A 21,285-nucleotide genomic window follows, 5' to 3' on the forward strand; every position below is an offset into this window, starting at 1 on the left:
AAGTGATTTTTATGTTCACAGTGATAAAATTGGCAAGCTGCTGGCTAATCAATTGAAATCTAATTATGTTAAATCTCAAATCAATCAGATTTATAACCAAAATGATCGATTGATATTGGATCATGTGGGGATTAATCAAACCTTTTGTGATTTTTATTCTTCTTTATATCAATCAGAGTCTCCTCGAGATTCTAAATATATGAATGATTTTTTAGATAAGTTAGACTTCCCTCAGATTTCACAGGATATGTCTTCTTTATTAGATACTTCCATTACAATGGATGAGATTAAGAATGTTATTTTTTCTATGAATCTGGGGAAAGCTCCTGGCCCTGATGGGTTTACCGTTGAATTTTATAAATGTTTTGCTTCTTTATTGATTCCTTGGCTCTATAAGGTTTTTGAGGCTTCTTTGAAACTTGGTAAACTTCCGGAATCTTTTAATAGAGCATCAATTTCTTTAATACTAAAGAAGGATAAAGACCCTGCTCAATGTGCATCTTATAGACCAATATCTTTATTAAATGTTGATTCTAAAGTTTTTTCTAAGTTATTAGCAAATAGACTAGAAAAAGTATTTCCTTCTATTATTTCGGAAGACCAAACGGGTTTTATTAAAGGTCGTTACTCTTTTTATAATATTCGTACATTGTTAAATATCGTTTATACTCCCTCACAAAATGTTCCTGAGTGTGTTATTTCTTTAGATGCCGAGAAAGCTTTTGATAGAGTAGAATGGCCTTATTTATTTAAGGTGCTTGAAATGTTTAATTTTAGCTTGAAATTTTTATCCTGGATTAAACTGTTATATCACTCCCCTGTAGCCTCGGTTCGTACTAACTCTTTAAACTCACCTTTTTTTCCTCTCTTTCGTGGTACTCGACAAGGCTGTCCTCTTAGTCCCCTATTATTTGATATTGCATTAGAACCTCTTGCAATTGCTATTCGAGGATCTTCAAATATTACTGGGATAACTCGGGGATTAAAGTCCCATAAATTATCACTCTATGCTGATGATTTACTTTTATATATTTCTAATCCTGAGAGATCCATTCCTGCTGTTTTAGAGTTATTAGCACAATTTGGTCTTTTCTCAGGTTATAAATTAAATCTTAGTAAGAGTGAACTTTTTCCGATTAATAAACATCTTCCCTTATATTATAAATTTCCATTTAAATTGATTAATAATTACTTTTCATATCTTGGGATTAAAATTACTTGTAAACATAAAGATTTATTTAAGACTAACTTTTTACCATTAATAGACCATATTACTCAACTTTCATCGAAATGGTTTCCCTTATATTTAACTTTGATTGGTCGTATTAATGCAGTTAAGATGTTTTTTTTGCCAAAATTTTTATATGTGTTTCAGGCATTACCAATTTTCGTTCCTAAATCTTTTTTTGATAAAGTTGACTCTAAAATTTCTTCATTTATTTGGCAGAATAAGAATCCGAGACTGGGTAAAATACATTTACAGAAAGCTAAGAGAGATGGAGGTTTAGCATTACCTAACTTTAGATTTTATTATTGGGCTATTAATATTCGACATATGAAATTTTGGTTACTTGACCGGGACATACTATCTATTCCTAAATGGGTAGCATTGGAATTACAATCTGTTCAGGGTTATACACTTGGTTCTATTTTAGGTTCCTCTCTTCCTTTTGATTCGAAACGCCTTAAGCAGGTCTCTAACCCGATAGTTAAATATGCTTTGCGTATTTGGTTTCAATTCAGAAAATTTTTTGATCTTAATCAATTCGGGTTAGCGATTCCTATTTTAGGTAACATATTTTTTCCTCCCTCTTTTACGGATCGCGCTTTTCAAACTTGGAAGACTAAGGGTATTTTACGGTTTTTGGATTTATTTTTAGATGGTTCCCTTATGTCTTTTGAACAATTATCTAATAAATATAACTTATCAAGAATACATTTTTTTAGATATTTACAAGTTAGAAATTTCCTAAGTACTATACTTTCTTCCTTTCCAATGCTTCCTCCTATATATATTTTAGATTCGATAATTAACCTTAGTCCATGTCAGAAAGGTGCATCGGCTATGATTTATAATATTATTATGAAACTTAGGAAAGCTCCATTTGATAAGATTAGGGTAGATTGGGAACAGGAATTGGGGCTTACCATTTCTGTGGATGATTGGGGGCAGATTTTACAATTAGTTAATACTTCCTCTATTTGTGCTAAACATTCCCTAATTCAATTTAAAGTGGTTCATAGAGCACATATGTCCAAAGATAAGTTAGCGCGTTTTTACTCGCATATTAATCCTTTCTGTGATAGATGTTCGGGGCAGATAGCCTCTTTAACTCATATGTTTTGGTCTTGCCCTACTTTGGAAACTTTTTGGAGAGATATTTTCAATATTATTTCTAAGGTATTAAATATAGATATCTCTCCTCACCCTATTACTGCTATCTTTGGACTACCTAAAATTTCTAGTAATCTTTCCCCTTCAGCCCGTAGAATGATTGCATTTCTTACTTTAATGGCGAAAAGATGTATTTTACAACATTGGAAAGAGCTTAATGCTCCAACTACCTTTTTTTGGTTTTCTCAGACGATTTTATGTTTGAATTTGGAGAAAATTAGAAGTAACCTTTATGATTCTTCATTTAAATTTGAACAGATTTGGGGACCTTTTATTCGATATTTTCATTTAATGTAATATTTACCCTTCTTGTTTTTTTTTCACTGTTTTAATGGAGGTCGGGATTGAGGACGTGATTTTAAGTTTAACTCTGTTTGGTTTCAAGTTAGCCCATTGCTTTGCCTTGCTTTTAGTTAGCTGCACGGTGGGTTTTTTTTTTGGGGTTTTTTTTTTTCTTTTTTTCCATTGATATATATAAAATCTAGTATACTATTATGTTATCTTGGTTTCTTATGCTTAAATTACATTGTTTGTAGTATTTTCTTTTTGGTATTGTTATCTTTTGGAATTTTATTATACTTTAACATTGTATTAATGTTTATATGGCTTACCTTTTTTGTATACTTACTCAATAAAAAGATTTAAAAAGAAAGAAAGAAAAATACATTTCTTCCGTACTTTTCCCTGAGAACATCTGTTTACAATTTAAGCTTCTAATTTCCTACCTGATAGCCTCAATTCCCCTTACTCCAACTAAACGCTTTTCTAACTTGTCTGTTCCTCTCTCTCTACAATGGTATTGTAAAGGAGATAGAATTATGATCACCATCTCCAAAATGCTCTCCTACTGAGAGATCGGACACCTGACCAGGTTCATTTTCCAATACCAGATCAAGTACAGCCTCTTCTCTTGAAGGCTTATCTACATATTGTGTCAAGAAACCTTCCTGAACACACCTAACAAACTCCACCCCATCTAAACCCCTTGCTCTAGGGAGATGCCAATCAATATTTGGGAAATTAAAATCTCCCACCACGATGACCCTGTTATTATTACACCTTTCCAGGATCTGTTTCCCTATCTGCTCCTCGATATCCCTGTTACTATTGGGTGTTCTATAAAAAACACCCAGTAAAGTTATTGACCCCTTGCTGTTCCTAACCCTCCACCCACAGAGACTCCGTAGACAATTCCTCCATGACATCCACCTTCTTTGCAGCCGTGACACTATCTCTGATCAACAGTGCCACGCCCCCACCTCTTTTGCCTCCCTCCCTGTCCTTTCTGAAGGATCTAAAACCCAGCACTTGAAGTAACCATTCCTGTCCCTGAGCCATCCAAGTCTCTGTAATGGCCACTACATCATACCTTCAAGTACTGATCCATGCTCTAAGATCATCCGCTTTGTTTACAATACTCCTCGCGTTAAAATAGATGCATCTCAAACCTTCAGTCTGAGCATGTCCCTTCTCTATCACTTACCTATCCACCCTCTCGCAAATTTGTCACGAACCCCGTGACGGGTTGAAAAGGACCAGCAGAAATGGAACACACCTGGAGTCTGGTTTACTATCAATTGAGACTATATTTATTACTACTACGAATTAATATCATTAAACCGGATAGTACGATGCAGGTTATTAACTATTACATATATATATCCGTAAATGCGTGTGTGGATACAAAAAATAATAGTCCAGGAGGTAGATATCAGTCTTACAGTGTCAGGTAAGTTTAAGCAGTTCAGTTCACTTTGTGTTGCGTCGAGTTGAATTGATGGTGAGAGAGGGAGTTAATTGAGTTGATGTTCAAGTTGGCAACTTTAGTTGTTCTTGCTTCCGAAGTCTTCAGAGTCACTTCGTGTGACCCCCACACAGACACAGATGGACAGAGCCCCTTGTAGGGAACGGTCTACTAACCCACGACACGAGTTCACCAACAACAGACCCCCACAGGCAAGCTCTTACCCGCACTGGTAATCACAGGTCGAAATTAGTTGGTCCGACGCCTCCACCCTCGCAGTGGTCCTAAACTCCACCAGTGGTTTCTAGGGTAGCTTCTGCAGTTCTCTCGTGTTGCGTCTCCTCCGCCATCATCAGACCGAAGGCTCAACTTTTTATAATCCCTCCAAAATTCCAGTGTCCGTTAGCTCAACCGCTCTGAGCTGTTACCATGGTGACTTCCCAGCTCATGTGTCAGCTTGCGCCGTCTCAGTTCATTAGACTGCTGAACTTTCTAGCAGTTTCTCACCTGCATGACACCTTCCCCCTTTGGGGAAAATTTTGATCTTCGAGCAAAATTTTTCTCACACAGTTTCTATGCAACAAGCACTACATTCTACTTCACAGAGTGTACATTAAGCATTTACACAGTTCGTCAGCATTTTACAGTGGGATAGGCAAGCCACAATGACATTGTCCATGCCTCTTAAGTGTCTTATCTCGATATCAAACTGCTGTAAACACAGGCTCCAGTTTAATAAACGCCAATTTCAATCTTTAATCTTATTTAAAAACACCAAAGGGTTGCGGTCAGTGTACACCACTAATGGCTTTTGTGCGGGACTAACGTAAACCTCGAAATGTTGTAATGCAAAAATGAAGAATAGCAATTCCTTTTCTATTGTCGAGTAATTTTTCTGGTGCACGTTAAACTTTTTGGAAAAGTAGGCCATCGGATGTTCAATACCATCATCTCCTCTTTGCAATAGCACCGCCCCTGCAGCTTCATCACTAGCATCCGTCGCTAGGGAGAACGGTTTAGTGAAGTCCGGTGCCTTTAGCACTGGATGGTGACACAGAATACCTTTAACCGTTCGAACGCCTCTTGGCAATGCTCATCCCACACAAATTGTTCACTTTCTCAAGAGTCTTGTCAGTGGAAGGGCAATATCTGCAAAATTCTTGCAAAATTTTCGTTAATACCCCACCATACCTAAAAACCTTCTCAATGCTCTCTTACCTGTTGGAATGGGGACATCAGCGATAGCCTGAACTTTCCCTTTCACAGGAGCCAGTTGACCCTGGCCCACTACGTAACCAAGATATGTGACCCTGGCGTGACCAAACTCACTCTTGGCAAGGTTCACTGTCAGATTAGCTTTAGAGAGCCGATCAAATAATTTCTCTACTGTTACAATGTGTTCCTCCCACGTGTCATTCCATACTACTAAATCATCAATGTATGCCTCAGTATTCTTCAAGCCTTGAATCGCAGAGTTTATCATACTGGAATGTCCCAGGGGCATTCTTCATCCCAAAAGGATTCTTCATCCCGAGGGGCTGACGAATACCGATATCTCTCGAGCCCTATCGGTTCAAGGAACGCACCAGTACCCTCTTAGCAGGTCAATTTTTGTTTGGTACTTAGCCTTTCCCACCCTATCGATGCAGTCATCTATTCTGGGAATAGGGTAAGCATCTGTTTTAGTTATTGCATTGACCTTTCTATAATCTGTGCAAAATCTCATTGTACCATCGGGCTTGGGAACTACCACGCACGGGAAAGCCCACGCAGAGGTGGATGGCCTGATAATACCACTGGCCAACATATATTCGATTTCCTGTTCCACTACTTTACTATGTTCTAAATTCATTCTGTAGGGGTGCTGTTTCACTGGATCAGCCTGCCCCACAATGACATCTTGGGTAGCTATACTACACTGCCTCAGTGTATCTGGGAATAGATCGGAATGTTTTCCAATTAGCTCCTTTATCTGTTGCGGTTGTTTCAGTTCCAGGTGGTTAATTTTACTGTATATGTTCTCCAAAACACTAGCATTCTTGAGTCGAGCTGAAACCAGACACTGCTCATTACACTCCCCCGTTATCTCTGGGCTAGTCTTTGCAGCTGGGTCTTGTTTGGTCGTGACCCCAACTGATACAGATTCAGAATGAAAATAAGGTTTGATTAGATTCGATTCACATGCACTAATTGAGTAGTCTTCCTTCAACCAGGTGTCCTGATAACATATCAGTTTTCCTCATTATTTTGTAAAGTCCACTAAATTGAGCCTGGAGAGGGTTAGTCTCTAAGGGAAACAAAACCAAGACTTTATCTCCAACCTCATAGCTTCGCTCCCTCGCCTGTCTGTCATACCAGTGCTTCATATCAGCCTGGAGTCTTGGAGATTATGTTTCACAAGGTCACAAGCCCTGCTCAGCCTGTCTCGAAATTCTAAAACATAATCCAATACACCAATTCGCACTTCCTTATCAGACCATTGCTCTCTCAGTAAGGTCAAAGGTCCTTGAGGCCTATGACTGAACACGAGCTCAAACAGACTGAACCCCAACGATTCCTGGATCGAATCTCTTATTGCAAATAGGAGTAAAGGTATACTCTCATCCCAATGTTTTTTGTTTTCCATACCAAAACAACATTTTAATCATGGTTTTGAGGGTAGAGTGAAACCTCTCTATCGCGCCCTGGGATTGGGGATGGTATGCCGTGGACAAAATGTGTTTTGCTCCCAGTTCCATAACTATCTGTTGGAATACACCCAATGTAAAATTACTGCTCTGATCCGATTGCATCTCCTTGGGGAGACCCACTAACATGAAGAACTTGATAAGTGCCTTCACCACTGTTTTAGCCTTTAGGTTCCTGAGGGGTATTGCTTCTGGGAACCTAGAGGCAGCGCACATAATGGTTAACAAGTATTGGTGGTCACCTGCAGTCTTTGGCAGTGGGCCAACACAATCCACAATGACCCTGGAGAAAGGTTCACAAAAAATTGGTATGGGGTGAAGTGGCACTTTTGGGATAGTCTGATTCAGTTTCCCTACCACTTGACACATGTGACAAGTTTTACAAAAAAACGCCACATCCTTTCTTACACCCGGCCAATGAAATTCTTTCATAACTTTGTGCCCTGTCTTTCCAGCACCAAGATGGCCCCCTAAAGGCATTGTATGAGCCATCTTTAAAACCACCACCTGGTGCACCACGGCTCAATCCTCATTGGCAGGTACTGTTGGTGGCCTCCACTTTCTCATTAATACCCCATCCTTCAGATAGTAACCCATTGACTCCCTCTGAATTTCATCCTCGGAAAGAGCTGTCTCTTTTAAAACTGCAATCTCAGGATCCCTATCCTGCTCTTCCACAAGCTTCCGCCTGGACAATGATAAACCCCTCTTATCCGCCTCACTACCTGGGTCCTGGTCGAACACAGACGGCAGAAAAGTTTCAGATAAGTCAGTAGGATCCGTACCCCTGTCTTTGCTATCACGGGCACCTGACCCCTCCCGTCCAGATCGCTTCACTTCTGCAGCCTTCCTTGTCATACTTCTTGTGACCGCGCATGCGGGATAAAGTTCACTGTCTGCGCTTGTCTCACTAACAGCAGGCCGGCTTGTTAGCTGTAACCTTGGGTATACATCTTTTCCTGCCAGGTCATTTCCCAACAAGACGTTCATGTTAGCTATCGGTAATTTAGGTCATATCCCTAACTCAGCTGGTCCAGACACTAAGACACATTTCAAAATTATTTAGTGCAAAGGCACGACCTCTGTTCCCTTGCCAATACCTTCCAGAATATTCACTTGCTCCATTTTTGTGTCGTCACCAAATTCTAAGACATCACTTAAAATCAGTGACTGAAAAGCTCCAGTATCACGCCAGATTCTCACTGGAACTAGGGGTGACCCCTCCTTCACAGACACAAAACCCTTGATAATAAACCACTCAATCCCTTCCTAAACTCGGCCAGACCCCACCTTCCTTCGTGTGGTCTCAGCTGCCGGAGCACACACGTCAGGGGTTTCCCCTTCTCCTTTCCCATTTCTTTATTCCAAATAAGACAGTTAGACACCACATGGCCAGGCTTTCTGCAGTAGTAACAGGTAAAACTGGGAAACTTATTTTTGGTCAGTTTCCCCTCCTCTTTACCTCTGTCACCAGCCCCTGCCTTGTTTTCTGTTTTACTCAGTGGATTATCCCGGTAACTCTTCTGATAACTCTTACTCGGGAAAAGCTTAATTTTGTGAGTCAGGGCAAACTTATCTGCTAACCTAGCAGCCACGGAAAGAGTCTCAACCTCTTTCTCTTCTACGTATGCCCGTATCTCACTAGGGACACACTCTTTAAATTCCTCGATCAGCATCAGCTGTCTCGCTTTGTGGTAGTCCTTGTCTACCTCTTTCCAGGCACACCACCAATCAAAGTACCTCTCCTTTTCACAGGCAAACTCTATATATGTCTGGTTCCCAGACTCCCTCAAACCCTGAAACTTCTGTCGGTACGCTTCTGGCACCATTTCATAGACCTTAAGCACAGCCTCCCTCACAGTATCATATTTAGTCGACTCGGTCACAGATAAGGCAGAATATGCTTGCTGCACCTTCCCTTTGCAGCAATACTGCCCAGTCCTCCCTCAGCCACTTCCTGTTCTGAGCCACTTTCTCAGAATGTAGGAAGTACCTATCAATATCTTCTTCAGCAAACGGAGGTACCAACTTAATTTCCTGACTGACATTAATTGATACACCCCTCTCGCCACCACAGCCTAACACTTGACCCTCTTGACACCGCATCTCCCTCTCAAACTCCCTCTGTTTCTCTGCCTCTACAGCCTTGAACTTAAGTCTCTCTATTCTTAATTGTTCTAGTCATAACAGGGTCTCCTTATTCCCCATCGGAAACTCCTGTAGCGACTCCTCCTCAAATAACTCTTTCCCAACACAGTATTCAGCTATTTTCCTCCGAATTCCTGCCTTCGTCATACTCTTCTGTATTCCGGAAAGTTTCCATTTCTTAGCAATGTCACATAGAACCTCCTTCTGACACTCCTCAAAAACAGAGGAGGAGGGTTCTCTATAACTTCACTAGCCTCCATTTCTGTTTTCCACACACAGATTAATTACAAGGGATTTCCCCAATCAAGACAAGCCCCCTCACAACTTCGAAAATTGGCTCCAACCAAGTTGGTTCAGATCACAGACGAGCCCCCAATTTTGTCACAAACCCCGTGATAGGTTGAAAAGGACCAGCAGAAATGGAACACACCTGGAGTCTGGTTTACTATAAATTGAGACTATATTTATTACTACTACGAATTAATATCATTAAACCGGATAATACGATACGGGTTATAAACTATTACATATATATATCCATAAATGTGTGTGTGGATACAAAAAATAATAGTCCAGGAGGTAGATATCAGTCTTACAGTGTCAGGTAAGTTTAAGCAGTTCAGTTCACTTTGTGTTGCATCGAGTTGAATTGATGGAGATGGAGATAGAGATAATGTTCAAGTTGGCAGCTTTAGTTGTTCTTGTTTCCGTTGTCTTCAGAGTCACTTCGTGTGACCCCCACACAGGCACAGATGGACAGCGCCCCTTGTAGGGAACGGTCTACTAACCCATGGCACAGGTTTACCAACACCAGACCCCCCCCCCCCACAGGCAAGCTCTTACCTGCACTGGTAATCATGGGTGGAAATTAATCGGTCCATCGCCTCCACCCTCGCGGTGGTCTTAAACTCCACCAGTGGTTTCTCGGGTAGCTTCCGCAGTTCTCTCGTGTTATGTCTCCTCTGCTGTTATCAGCCTGAAGGCTCAACTTTTTATAATCCCTCCAAAATTCCAGCGTCCGTTAGCTCAACCACTCTGAGCTGTTACCATGGTGACTTCCCAGCTCGTGTCTCAGCTCGCGCCGTCTCAGTTCATTAGACTGCTGACCTTCTCACCTGTGTGACACTGTCTACAAGCTTTCTCTATTTGTGAGCCAACCTCCTCTTCCCCAGTCTCTTCAGATCGGTTCCCACCCTCCAGCAATTCTAGTTCAAGCTCTCCCCAGTAGCCTTAGCAAACCTCCCCACCATGATATTGGTCCCCCGGGATTCAAGTGCAACCCGTCCTTTTTGTACAGGTCACACCTGTCCCAAAAGAGGTCTCAATGATCCAGAAATCTGAATCCCTGCCCCCTGTTCCAATCCCTCAGCCACGCATTTATCCTCCACCTCATTCTATTCCTATTCTCACTGTCGCGTAGCACAGGCAGTAATTCCGAGATTACTACCTTCGCAGTCCTGCTTCTCAACTTCATTCCTAACTCCCTGTCGTCTTTTTTTGAGGACCTCTTCCCATTTCCTACCTATGTCATTGGTTCCAATATGTACCGCGACCTCTGGCTGTTCTCCCTCCCACTGCAGGATATCTTGGACGCAATCTGAAGCATCCCAGACCCTGGTACCTGGGAGGCAAACTACCATCCGAGTTTCCTTCCTGCGTCCACAGAATCGCCTGTCTAACCCCCAACTATAGAGTCCCCTATCACTCCTGTCTTCCTCTTCCTTTCCCTACCCTTCAGAGCCACAGGGCCAGACTCTGTGACAGAGGCACGGCCACTGTTGCTTCCCCCAGGTAGGCTGTCTCCCCCCGCACAACAGTACTCAAACAGGAATACTTATTGTTAAGGGGTACAGCCACAGGGGTACTCTCTAGTACCAGACTCTTCCCCTTCCCCCTCCTGACTGTGATCCACTTCTCTGTCTCCCATGGCCCCGGTGTGACCACCTGCCTATAACTCCTTTCTATCACCTCTTCGCTCTGCCTGATCAGGCAAAGATCATCGAGCTGCATCTCCAGTTCCCTAACTTGGTCCCTTAGGAGCTGAAGGTCGACACACCTGGTGCAGATATGGCCGTCCAGGAGGCTGGGAGACTCCAGGACCTTCCACATCTGACACCGAGCACAGAAAACTGGCCTCACACACATACTTCCTCCTTTCCGCAAATAACACCAGTAAACCTACCTCGCCTCATCCCGTTACTGCCTAAGCCCATTGAGCCAAAACCCTATCACTCTGCTGTAAATTGCAAGTAAACTGTACCTCCACCCATTTATACACCTTAGCCCTTGAAATATATAATGAAAGAGGTATCTATATTTCTTAAATTCCAATTAACTTTTATTCACAATCATTTGAAGACTTTCCCAGATTTCCTCTGGGCTCATTTTCTCCAAAAATTGTGCAGGCATCCATTAGTCTCGTGCAACCATGGATTTGCAGCTTGGAAGATTTCTAGGGCGCAGGCCTGGACAAAATTGTATGGAAGACCGGCAGTTGCCTATGCTGCAAGTCTCCCCTCTCCACGACACCGATGTTGTCCAAGGGAAGGGCACTAGGGCCGATACAGCTTGGCACCAGTGTCATCGCAGAGCACTGTGTGGTTAAGTGCCTTGCTCAAGGACACAACACGCTGCCTCAGCTGAGGCTTGAAATAGCGACCTTCAGATCACTAGACCAACACCTTAACCACTTGGCCACGCGCCAACACTCCAAAAATTCCAAAAATTACTCCTAATTTTATTACACACCCATTTGCCATCTTCCTCCACCTCAGTGCTCCACCCTCTTGCAGGTTTGTTTTTATTAAAAATCCCTTATTCTTCTATCATATACATTTTAATGGAATAGAATCAAAGTTTATCAAACCAGTTTGCCAGGTTCTTCAATCTGGCAGCAAGCTAAATCGGCAATGAACCTTTAAAAACAAACTTAATTCATTTTCAGATTCTGGGCTTTGTTATCAAGGTAGGCATTTATTGCCTTTATCAAGTAGATGGTGATTCACCTCCATTACCCAACATCAGACTGGGAGAACATTCACCACTGCAGTGGTTAGAGTGTTCTAGGTCTTTGACCTTATTACAATGAAAGACTGAGAATGTGTTTCCAAGTCAGGCAATTGTGTGACTTGGAGGGGGATCTGTAAATGATTGTGTTCCATGCACTTGCTACCTTTGTGGTAGAGGTGACTGGTTTGGTGTTGGAGGAGCAATTGCATTGCATTGTGTAGATGGAATATACTACAGCTGTTGTACTTTAGTGAAGGGAATGAAAGTTTAGGGCAGTAGAATCTGTGCTGAATGGTATGGAGCTACAAAACCCTGGCACGCCTGGCCTTGTCATTGTTTTGCAAGGTGGCATTGTGCCTAGTCACAGAGGCTTCTACAGGACCAATCAAAATTGTTTGTCTTTTTAAAATGCATTTTTTTTTAATGATCTCAAGGCCCTGTTGGACATTAGGAACTTAAAGTACTGCAATGTCTACCCCCATTTTGAGTTGCTCAGTGACAGAAACTCAAGGAACTGGACTTGGTGCAGCTCATGCTACTGCCTGTGTCAGAGAGGTGGCAGAGGCAGTGCACAAAGATAATGAGCAATCTCAGTAACGAGCAATCATCTTAGTCACCTTTGTGATTGCAAAACCCTGGTGGGCATTGTTAATGTGTAATACTGCAAGTCTGATTCACTGGCCGACAGAGGGAGAACTGTGTGGCTTTAGTTGTAGTGAGGAGACGGCCTCAGCCTCAAGTTGCAGAGTTGCCTGTTTACAGCTGCCCAGGAATGAGGTGTTGGAGCCCGTGCTGCCCACCCCCCAACCCAGTGTTTCCTCAGCAGAAGACTATACCTCCTCCCACCCTGTTACTTGTAAAAACACCAACCCCTTCTCTCACTTCCTTCTTTACTTTTTTTAAAAAATTTTTTGTAAATTGGTCACCACATTTAGGACTAAATATGTTAGGAATACAGAATGTAGATTTTATCCACTGATTAGTTTTGTCTGTTGTATTGCTGAAGAACTAAAACAGCACACGAATAGTCCCATCGTGCAGTTTCACTAGACTGACACCTCAATTTAAGTAATGCCTTCTGCTGCTCCTGACTTGCCCTTCTGCACCCCAGCGAAACAGGGTAGATGCCCTGGCTTGAAAGTGAAAAACAATGTCACAGAATGTGCTTCTACTAAAGATCTGCAGTGTCTCATGGATATCCAAGTGTGCTCTGCCAGACCTAACTCAATTGCATTGGAGTGGAAAGCTATCATAAAAGCCAGATTTGGGAAAAGAATATCTAATTATTGTTTCAGGCCAAATTTGAAAAATTTTACCTTCAAATTTCTGCCAGACTAGTAATTTTTAAATATTTACTGTCCTGTGACATCTAGTTAAAAACATTTAGTTTATTGCCAACTCTGGAAAATCACTTCAGCTTTTTGTAGTTTAGACAAAGCTGTAAAGATAATGGAACACTTTAGCTAAGGACATTTTTTATTTCTGCCGTTAAAGTACTCAAGACATCAATTACAGATTAACTTAATGCTTAATGTTGCTCAATTCTGCAGCTGCCAGTGCAGTTTGGAACTTACACTCTGCAGTAAGGTTGCTGTTATGTTTGCATGCTTCACCTCAGTGGACAGTTTTTTAAAAAAAATAAAATCAGCCCTTAAATAGATTCATTGTTTGTTTACAACTTTCAGAAATTGATGAAATGATTTTCTTGATCTACATTTCTCTATAGAACTTTATTGAAATGAAATTGGCATTGTTCCCTTCCCCTCCCTCTCCCTACACCAAACATGTTCACAAACTTTTCATTTAACCCCCCCCCAATGATTCATTATGCCATTCCCAGCTGAATATTCCCATTGATCCCATCAATTACTCCTGTAACCTATTCTACGCCCATATGCCAGTTAATAACATCCCTCTAAGTTCTCTCAATCATCTGCAAAGGCAATGTCACGGGGCCTACCAACCAAATAGTTGGAATGAGATGGGATATGTGAAAGCCAACTGAAACCCATGCTGTGCAAACTACACAAACAGCATTCAAGTTCAGGATTGAGTCCAGATTCCTTGAGCTGTGAGATTGCTTTTCTACCACTGTACTGCCACATTTAAAAGTTTCTACATTTCAGTGATCCCATCAGGTGATAAGTTTGCATTGTCTCTGTAACTGCTGCTGCTTCTGGTCGGTTCTCCCACATCCCAATCACATGTCACAGGATTAAATGGCTGGTATAAATTATCCACTAAAGTAATGAAGTGGCAAAAAAAAAACACAAGGGGAAGTTGGAGAGTGGGCACACAGAGGTTGTAGTAACACTACAATAATAAAAAGAAATGGAATTAATCTGCTGGGAGATAGTGTGGATTCCATGATAGAATGTTCTGTGCTGTAATCCATTAACATTAATAAATATGCAAGCTCCTTCCATGACATATAGGTTCAAAGTGTTTTATTACTTTCCTCTTGCTCAAAATAGATTTATTAATTTCTGCAGAGTTGTCCAATGCTTATTAAATTTTCATCCTCGACAACTTCTGCTTCTCTTAAATGCCTTGGCCACTACCTTAAATTATAGCACAAGGTTCAAACCTTGAATGAGTGTGGTTATACTTAACAGGGCATGTCTGTCTCAATCCTTAAAAAGGATATTTGTTATTTGGTCACTTTGTTAAAGCGTTATTTGAGAATACTTGAGGGGAAAGGAATTAGGTACATGTAATGTTTACACTTTAAAATGGGACACTGAATCACCTTGTTAAGTCAGTTTCCTTACTAACACACTACAGCAAATGTGGGCATGCTAAATACTGCTTCTTCACAATTTGCTTCAGAAAATACACAAAGTTAAACAAAACATACTTTATACTTTGTCGCCAAACAATTGATACTAGAATGTACAATCATCACAGCGATATTTGATTCTGCGGTTCCTGCTCCCTGGAGTACATATCGATAGTAAATATTAAAAATTTAAATTATAAATCCTAATTAGAAAATAGAAAATGGAAAGTAAGGTAGTGCAAAAAAACCGAGAGGCAGGTCCGGATATTTGGAGGGTACGGCCCAGATCTGGGTCAGAATCCATTCAGCAGTCTTATCACAGTTGGAAAGAAGCTGTTCCCAAATCTGGCCGTACGAGTCTTCAAGCTCCTGAGCCTTCTCTCGGAGGGAAGAGGGACGGAAAATGTGTTGGCTGGGTGGGTCATGTCCTTGATTATCCTGGCTGCACTGCTCCGACAAACATTTTTAAAATCTAAAAAAAACTGCAGTCATGCCTGAAGTTATTGTATTGAAAAAAAATGTCAGATGTTCATCAATAGCTTTAAATTGCTGAACCTTAGTAGAAAAGTTAGCCGAATTTTCAGATCTACAAATATTATCAACAGATGCCTTGTTGGCATTTCTAATAGTTTAGACACTAAAGTACTACAATAGCAGAAACATTAAATTTGCAGCTTCCAAGAATCATTAAAAACAAACTAGCAAAGGGTTCTCCAGTTCTCAGTTTTAAGCCTATGCTTCCCTGTATTGCTCAGGAATAACAGGATTTTATTCAGTGGCTAAACTACATACCCAACTGCTTCCATACTCCTTCAAGTTCCTGCTCCCTCAGTGTACTGCATTTCCCACAAATGTTTTCAATTATAAAGACTGAATGGAAACAACCTACATAAAATTTGCTACACTTTGTCATCTCAAAACTGGCGGAAATACTAGTTTAATCTGTACACAAGTTTAGAAATACCTGTACAGCAATATGAGCCCAAATTAAAGTTTAATGTCATTGCAATATACTTGCCCTGATGTAATAGGCGTAGGCCCTTATTACAGAATTAATTTACTGGGTAAATTATTGGAGGAAAGCCTACAGCAGGTATTCATTTACTATTATTGCATTTGAGTCAGATTAAGAAATCAAATACTGAAACAACTGAAAGAGCCATAAAAGAACATGAGATCCAAGTTAATAGTTGTGTGTGGGTGGGGGAGGGGGGGAGAAAGAGAAGAAAAAAAGTCAAATTGTTAAGCAGCAACAATAATTTCAGTTGATGTTGAAATAACCATCCTTTCAACTGGATGAGTGAATAATTAAATCTGAAGGTGATGATTTTCTTTATCAATGAAATGTCTCATGGTTTTATATGCATTGAGGATTCCATAGTGTTTTGAAATCCAATTGAGCTTCAACATTAAACCCCAAAAGTATATGGATGATTTTCTAAAGGGAAGCTGCCTTGTGTTTGTGTACACATCTAATGAAGAGTACGTTTCATATCATTGGTTTTGCCTGATTTAAATGTGACATACAAGCAAAAGTCTGTTCCATGAAAAAAATAATCCAAATGTTACAAATTCCTTCATTATATTCTTCTTGCTACAATGGTTTAGTTGCATTTCTATTTTGCAGACCAGGCTGCTTTTAACCAACACAGCATTTCAAAAACCACAACTGTATTTCTTTACTAAATTATGAAGTATTAAAAACTACTTCTGTATAGTTGGTTGTTAATAACAACTTTTATGAAACCAGGAAAAGCTGAGGTACTGAAATTTCTGAAAGTTGATAGTGCCAAAATTGTGGGGTGTGTATCCTGGGGGATTATGATCTATTATAGCAGATGCTCTGGAAATATCAAAATGAATGAGGGTTAGATTAAATTGAAATAAAAGTAACTCACTAATGGTAGTCATTTCCAGATTTAATAATGCTTTAATCAAATGTACTTTTGCTATCAAATTGGAAGAGCTTCTATATATTTATTTGATTTGTTTAATATTTTCCAGTCTTCTTGCTGACCTGAATTGGAACCATCACATTTTACATGCTGTCTGAACTGCTTGAAGGATGTACGAAATGGAGGTTGCATAAATGCACAGTCTTGAACAGCCATTTAATCTCAAATCAAAACAATTGCACAAATTGAATATTTATTCTTCTAATGCTTTTCAAAGAAGAAAGAAACTTGAGAATTAGCATCCAGGAAAATCAAAAGAACCATTTTCTTACAAGTTTATTCACAGAGATTCACCACAATTTGCTCAGAAGAATCCTAGTACATAGAACATAGAAGAGTACAACACAGGCCCTTTGGTCCACATTGTTGAGCTGAGATTTTTAACCTTCTCCAAGATAGAGCTAATGCATCCATTGTCCAATTTCCTTTAAACCATTTGAATATCTTGAGTCTTAAATGAATCCACCACTATAAACCTACCTCTGACAATGCCCCCCCCATGCTTTCCTCCAATCATCTTAAAATCATGCCCTCTTGTGCCCTGGGGGGTGGGAGCAGGGAGGAGTGCTGGCTAGCTGCTCTGTGCTTCTTAGCTTCTTGTACACCTCTATGAAGTTACCTCTTATCCCCTTCACTCCAAAGTGAAAAGCCCTAGCTCACTCGACCTTCTCTTATAAGACATACTCTCCAATCCAGGCAGCACCTTAGTAAATCTTTGCACGCTCCAAATCTTCCACATTCTTCCTATAGATGGAGGCAACCAGAAGTGAACACAATATTTCAAGTGTTTTCCTGAGTTTTACAGGTGAGATGTTATCTCACAGCTCTTGAGCTCAGTCCCCTGACTAACAAACTATATACCTTCTCAACCACTGTAACAACTTGTGTGGCAACTTTGAGGAATCTATGGACACAAACCCCAATATCCCTTTATTCCTCCACACTGCCAAATACTCTGCCTTCAAATTCAACCTTCTAAATTGTATCACTTCTCATTTTTCTGGGTTGAACTACAATCAGCCTCTGTGTCAACTGCAAACTTACTATTCCATGCTTCCTCATCCAAGTCTTTTATAAAAATTACAAAGAGCAGGGTTCTCAGAACAGATCCCTGCTGAACACCACTGATTTCCAGGCAGTAAAAGCTCCATCTACAACCTTCCTTTGATCTACAATCTGCCTTCTATGGGCAAGCCAGTTCTGAATACAAACAGCCAAGTTTCCCTGGATCCTATGCCTCCTGACTATCTGAATGAGCCCATCATGGAGAACCTTATCAAATGCCAATCAAAAAAATCCAGATACAGCGCACCTTCATGACTGTGCTTTGTCACATCCTCAAAGTATTTAATCAGGCTCATGAGGTATGACTACCCCTCACAAAGCCATGCTGACTACCTCTAAACAAACTATGTTTCTCCAAATGCTTGTAAATCCTGTCTCTAAAGAATCTTCTCCAATAATTTACCCACCACTGATGTAAGAGTCACTGATGTAAGAGTCACTGGTCTATAGTTATCAAGGTTATCACTGCTCCCTTTCTTGAACAAAGAAATAACATTTACCTCTCTGAACTACTTCTGTTGCCAGTGAGGACATAATGATTGTGGCCAAAAGTGCAGTAATCTCTTCCCATGGTAATTTGGGCATATCCTGTCCAGTCCCAGGGATTATCAATCTTTGTTTTTCAAAAGTTCCAGCACATCCACTGTTGTAACATTGGCATATTCTAGCATATGTTTCTTACGCTGTTCTTACAAACATCAAGGTCTATCTCACTGGTGAATTCATTAATCCTGACAAGTATTCACTAATCCTAACAAATGCAAGGTGTTGCATTTTGGCAGAGGGTAGCAAGTTGGTGGGGGGGTGGTGGTGGGGGGGGGGGGGCGTGGCAAAAGAGGCGGAAGATGAACTGCAGTCAATAAGGGTATGATAGACACCATGGATGGCAGGGCCCAAGGAATAAAGGGATCAGGATAAACAAGTTCAAAAGATCCCTGAAGGTGGCAGTACAGGTAGCTAGGATGGTGGAAGTGGCATGCTAGAAGCATGCATTCATTAGTAAGGGCAGAGAGTGACAGAGCTGGGACAACTTGGTACAACTTAATAAAACACCAGATAGACCACAGCTGAAATTTTGCATGCAGTTCTAGCCACACTCCAGAAAGGGTGAGAGTACAACAGAGAGGGTGCAGAAAAGATTTATCAGGAGGTTGCCTGGAATGAAAGATTACAGTTATGAGGAGAGACAAGAAAGGCTGGGCTGCTTCATTGCAGCAGAGGTGATGGAGGCTGATAGACATTTATAGTAATGAGAGAGACATATATAGAAAGATTCTTTACCATACAGGGAAGATTACAAGAACAGGTGAAAAAGTAGTTGATTTGGGGGGGGGGGGGGTAATGTGTGGGGAAGAGACTGAAGTAAGTAAAGTAAGTAAAATATCATTCAGTTTGCAAGAAAGCAAATTTCAGATAATCACACACCAGGCCTATACATCTCATCCTTATATAACATCCACTTAATTTTCCTTAACAACTGAACTTCTGTCAATCAGCTAAATACGCAAACTGATGGTTAAAGAACATTCAGCAATGAGTGAATATTAACTAACAGAGTACTCACCTTTAAACAGAGAGCACTGTTGACCAAGGCCTTCGTTCCATGGTGATTCACTGCAGGCCACAGTCGCTTTATATCTTTACCAAATACTCGGTATCCTGCTCCAGAAGAAAATGCAAACACTACCTGACTTCTATAAAACAAATAAAAGAAAGTGAGGTTAAGAGGGAGAAAGCTGTCTGTCTGTCTGTATCTTGTTTTACAGCAGTTGGCATCCAGCTTAATGGTGCATTACCGCGACAACAGGGAGAAAACCTCCTTGCCTTGTAAATTTATACCATCTGTTAATGGTTGTTATCATAATTACCTTCACCTGTGCCTTTCTGAGTCAATTACATCTTGTGGCCAAGGAATGCCCCACTTGTTTTTTCAACATCAACACTATCATAAACAGAGATTCCATTTTCCTATTCATTCACTCAATCATTAAACAAGTAATACAGGTAACATTCTTACCACCCAGAATGGATTCTTAGGAATAAAAACGTTATTGGGATCTGAGACAGTCCATCAAATTGAGCGTGAGGTATTAGATCTGGAGATTAGATCTCCAAATTAGATCTGGAGATGATGTTGTCCAGAAGGTTCTTAGGAATTCAAGAATGAGGCACAGATTGCAGCTGTTTTATTTGATGTTTGTCATCTGACACGTCTGCCTGTACAAACAAGCAAGAAGTAATAAAGGAACTTGAGCTTTTCTTTTAAAATGCAAACCTATTTAGATAAGAAACCGGAGAACAAATATGGTCTGATTCCTACTTCAACTTTGCAAAGAAGCTACTGAAGTGTAGGATCAAATGTATGACAAGTTACTAGAAATTTACAGACAAATGGGTGATTATACAAACACTAAACAAGTGTAAAGAAAGCTAAAACTACAAGGGAGAGCACAATAAAAACAGTCTGGATCCTAATCCAACACTGTAGTAAGAGGAATCAGGTAGTTCATTATCTAAATGTAGAGAAGTTTAAGACGTATTCTAGTGCATGAATTACAAAAAGTTAAGTAGATCCAACAACTATTAAAGAAGGTTATCATCATATTGGCTTCCATTGTAAAAGGGATGGAGTTAAAGAATAGGGTAGTTTGCAGTGTGTTAATGAGACCATACCTGGAATATTGTGCGCAGTGTTGGACCTCTCACTAACCAAGGCCTTTGCAACATTGGAGGCAGTCCAAAGAAGATCAACCAGGCTGACTCCTGGGGTGAGGAGTTCTCTTGTCAAGAAGGACCAGGCAGCTTGGGTCTGTATTCCTTGGAGTTTAGAAGTAAGAGGAGTGACCCTATTCAAACGTACAAGATCCCGGGAGTGTTTCACAGGATAGATGTTGAGATGTTTTCACTAGTGAGGGAATCTCAAACAAAGGGAAAAGGCAACAAAGTTAAGGGACGCTCATTTAAAACTGACGTGCATAGAAATGTCTCCCCTGAGGGCGGTAGAGTACAGATTATAAACTGTATTCAGGTGGAAATAGATAAATATTTATAAAATCAATTAATTTAAGGTTTTTGGAGAGCTGGCACGGGGAGGAGACATTCCCATTCTGATATGTCTATCCACGCCCTCCTCTACTGTAAAGATGAAGCCACACTCAGGTTGGAGGAACAACACCTTATATTCCGTCTGGGTAGACTCCAACCTGATGGCATGAACATCGACTTCTCTAACTTCCGCTAAGGCCCCACCTCCCCCTCGTACCCCATCCGTTATTTATTTCATACACACATTCTTTCTCTCTCTCTCTCCTTTTTTTCCCTCTGTCCCTCTCACTATACCCCTTGCCCATCCTCTGGGTTCCCCCCCCCTTTTCTTTCTCCCTGGGCCTCCTGTCCCATGATCCTCTCATATCCCTTTTGCCAATCACCTGTCCAGCTCTTGGCTCCATCCCTCCCCCTCCTGTCTTCTCCTATCATTTTGGATCTCCCCCTCTCCCTCCCAC

General features: G+C 40.8%; 1 long non-coding RNA gene across 2 annotated transcripts in view; it reads right to left on the reverse strand.

The window, feature by feature from the left end:
- LOC134350531 (uncharacterized) overlaps positions 1 to 19,576 on the reverse strand; it is a 53,338-nt gene extending 33,762 nt beyond the window's left edge. For both annotated transcript variants that reach the window (XR_010018931.1, XR_010018932.1), the window contains exon 1: positions 19,347 to 19,576. This is a non-coding gene — a long non-coding RNA (uncharacterized LOC134350531). The remainder of the gene's footprint in view (positions 1 to 19,346) is intronic.
- Between the last annotated feature and the right edge of the window lie 1,709 nt (positions 19,577 to 21,285).

This window comes from Mobula hypostoma, chromosome 8, assembly GCF_963921235.1.
Source record: "Mobula hypostoma chromosome 8, sMobHyp1.1, whole genome shotgun sequence".
In the NCBI taxonomy this organism is placed as follows: Eukaryota; Metazoa; Chordata; class Chondrichthyes; order Myliobatiformes; family Myliobatidae; genus Mobula; species Mobula hypostoma.